Here is a 3,495-nt window from a genome sequence, read left to right as displayed (position 1 = left end):
CGTGCGGGGGGGGGGCGGCGGGGCGAGTGGGCGCGCGGGTCCCCTAGCCCGCGGCGCGCGGAGGCGTCCCGGGTCTGCAGACGGGGCGGGCCCGGGTCCCGCCCTGCGAGGAGGAGGGCTCGGGCAGCCCCGCGGACAGAAGGCTTTGGGGCTCTCCCACCCCCGCTGGGAAGAGCCGGCGAAGGCGCGGGAAAGCTCGTGGCGAGCAGAGAGAGGCATCCATCAGGGATTCCTCGTGCAGGGCCCCGGCGGGCGGTTGTAAAGGCAGCTGTCAGCGGGCAAGGCCGGAATCCTGCCTGGACGGCGGCACCCAGACTCGTCCTGCCTTTTCTGCTTCATAGTTTGGCGAAACGATGGACGGCTGAGAGGACTGCGTTTCTGTGGAGTTCCCACCCCTAGATCGTAAGCTCCCTGAACACGGACGCTGCATCTTATTCTTCATCGTCTCCCCGCCTCACACACACGTTTGGGCGCCAGACTAACGCGCGAAGGGCTCGGGGTGTGGTCCTTGGGACCACTGGGTCCAACTGCTGTCGTTTTCCATTTGACCGAAACCAGGGCATGGCGGAGAGTGAACCTGTGGCTGCAGGGAGGTGTTGTCTCATCGCTTGGCGCCCTCTTTCCTCCTGCCCTGCTTTTCCTCCTTCCACACACATTCTATGGCGTGTCCGTCCTGTGAACGAGGGAAATAAAGAAACAGGCCACCCAGGCCTCGGGGTGTGGCCCGTTTGCCAGGGATGCTGTGCAAAAGTAAACAGCTAACCGGGACTCTGGGTGATGAGTGCTATTAACAGGAAATGGGTGGGGGGGGTCCCTAAAGCCAGCTTCTAGGGAGGGAAGGGGTCTAAGCAGAGGCGGGAAGCCGGGGTGGACTCTGGGTGATGAGTGCTATTAACAGGAAATGGGTGGGGGGGGGTCCCTAAAGCCAGCTTCTAGGGAGGGAAGGGGTCTAAGCAGAGGCGGGAAGCCGGGGTGGAAGCTTACCAGGAGAAGGCCTGTTGCTGACGCGGGTCCCTCTGCATGGCCTCCCCCCCACATCGGTTTATCTCCTGTTCATTCTTTAGGCCTCGGGTGAAGTGTGACTTCCCTGGTGCCTCCATAAGAGAAGGTCTTCCTATGAAGTGATCCAGTAGCACCTGGCACTTTTTTTTTTTTTTTTAATACTCCTGACGAGTCCAGCTGGGCAACGTTCATCACCCCTATCCACCTGTGAGCCCTGGAGGCAGAAACCGGCCTTTCTGTTCATGGACAGAGTCTCCATACCCAGCCCCGTGTTCCCTAAGCAGTTGGTTGGGCTGGAGAATGATCAGGCTTTCCTTAAGTTAACGAGCAGCTCGTTGCTAGCGTTTCTGTTTTGGCTGTGAGGGCAGGCGGTGACCATTTCACGCCGCTACCGCCGGGGGATCCACCTGGAACAGAGTAGCCGTGGTGTCCAACGTATTATTTTTGTGGTCTTCTGCAGCTCGGTGATTTCAGAACTGTTCTCTGCAGAACCATCGTGAGGTCGGGGTGCCATGGTGAAGTGAGTTTGAGGAGAGGGCTTGAGGCGGGACAAACGGATTTCTGAACCGCAAGGAGTCTAGAGCCTTGACTGGCCTGCTGCGCTGTGTCCGAACCAGGAGCATCTAAGCAACGCTTTGCAGCTGGGGGTGTGGTTGGAGCTAAATGGTAACTTCGCTGCCCCGGTTCCCCCATCTCCTCCTGGGCCCCGGGGGTGGAAGGACCGGCCATGGGAGAGCCAGACAGGATGAATTTGCCCCCATCAAGGTTGGCTCCCTCATCTTGGCCTCTTTGTCACGTCCTGGGACAAACCCCTCCCTTGTTTTTTGACGATAAGGGGAGAGTCGAGGATGTGGAGCGAAGAGGCAGGCCTCAGCGGCTGGTGCTGCCTGACTTAAACTCCAGCTCCCCACTGCTTAGCTGTGTGACTTTGGAGGCCTTCCTTAGCCTCTCTGTGCCTCAGGCACTTTGCGATGAGAGACAATAGTATCGAATTTATGTGCTGTTATAATTTTTAAAACTCTGGTATGTACAGCTGTCCCCTGAACGACATGAGTTTGAACTGCGAGGGTCCACTTATGTGCAGATTTTTTCCCCCAATAAGTATAGCACCGCACGATCAGCGGGTCGTTTGACCCGTGGATGCTGAGTGGCAGACACAGAGGAGCCTCGGTTACGGAGGGGCCGGCTCTAAATTACACTCGGGCTTCATGGAAGGTCGGGGCCCCTAACCCCCTGGGTCGTCCAGGAGTCAACTCTATGAAGAATTCTCATGATAAGCATACATTTGACTTAAATGCTAGTAGCTGATTAATTAAACTTTGAACAGCCAACCTCCAGTAGGTTAACGTAGCTACTTAGGTCAAGTGTCAGTAGAACGGGTCACAGAGGACTGTGGTCTGAGAGATGAGATTTTCCCCGCCATTGCCTCTGGAACTCAAGTGATGCCTTCTGCACCTTCATCATCGCTCTTCCAGCCGGAAGGATTCTCATTCTTTTTTTTTTAATTTTTAAATTTTTTTGAGATTTTTAATTTTTTAATTGAAGTATAGTTGATTTACAAGGTTATGTTAGTTTCAGGTGTACAGCAAAGTGATTCAGTTATATCTATATGTACATATATGTATATATATTCTTTTTCAGATTCCTTTCTCTTATAGGTTATTGCAAAATATTAATATGGTTCCCTGTGCTATAGAGTAGAATTCCAATTTTTTACCAGCGTTTGCTGAGCTCTCCCTCTAAGTAAATTTGGTTGTGATTCCATTACCCGTCATTCTCGAAGAGAGGGGCAGAGCAGCTGTATATCAAGATTCAAAAATCTTGCCCGCAGTCCATTTTCCAGGACCGATTAGTAGCCAAGTGCTAAGTTCCTCGGCATCAGGGTTGTGATGCAGAAGACCACGCTATTTTAAACAGCGGAGACCTACTTACAACGAAAAGTAAATAGGATCTTGCCTTGTTTGTTGCAGCTTAACTTGACCATGAAAAAAATCAGGACTGGATTCTCAGAGAAGAAACATTTTCAGGGGTTGTAGGTAAGAGGACAGTGGGAAAATTCACATTGTTTTAAAATTGCACTTAAACCAGCCAGCCTAAAAGAAAGCTGCTTCTGGAAATTCAGAGGTACTCTGAAAATGAGTGTAGAAATGGCTTCTTACCCACATGCGTAATATGAACAGTTTCACTCCTTCAACTGTTTATTTTCTGCAAAGGACATTAACTTGTGCGGAGTTTGCTAGACAAGATGTTTGGCGTAAATCTGTTTTCAGATATAATCTCCGATGCATTCATGAAGCGTCATACTTTGAAACGGGAAACAAAGGGCATACTTTTCAAATGTTGGCTCTATACATAAATAGAATCTCAATGCCCAGAACGGTGCGTGGCTCAAATATCCTCACATCACATAACTCTTACTGGCAGGGGGGTGGGGGGGGGTCACTACTTAGGGATTGCTAAAGATCAAAAGATTTTCTCTAAGATGCTCTTTTT

General features: G+C 51.4%; 2 long non-coding RNA genes across 3 annotated transcripts in view; both read left to right on the top strand.

The window, feature by feature from the left end:
- The window catches only part of LOC102985498 (uncharacterized), a 69,356-nt gene that overhangs the window by 39,808 nt on the left and 26,053 nt on the right, over positions 1-3,495 (top strand). The gene's annotated exons all lie outside the window — the stretch shown is intronic.
- The window catches only part of LOC112062309 (uncharacterized), a 4,554-nt gene continuing 1,449 nt past the window's right edge, over positions 391-3,495 (top strand). The window contains exons 1-3 of the long non-coding RNA XR_002890659.2: positions 391-402; positions 1,463-1,668; positions 2,973-3,038. This is a non-coding gene — a long non-coding RNA (uncharacterized lncRNA). The remainder of the gene's footprint in view (positions 403-1,462; positions 1,669-2,972; positions 3,039-3,495) is intronic.

Source organism: Physeter macrocephalus, chromosome 11, assembly GCF_002837175.3.
Source record: "Physeter macrocephalus isolate SW-GA chromosome 11, ASM283717v5, whole genome shotgun sequence".
NCBI lineage: Eukaryota > Metazoa > Chordata > Mammalia > Artiodactyla > Physeteridae > Physeter > Physeter macrocephalus.
This window is presented reverse-complemented; position numbering and strand designations above follow the sequence as displayed.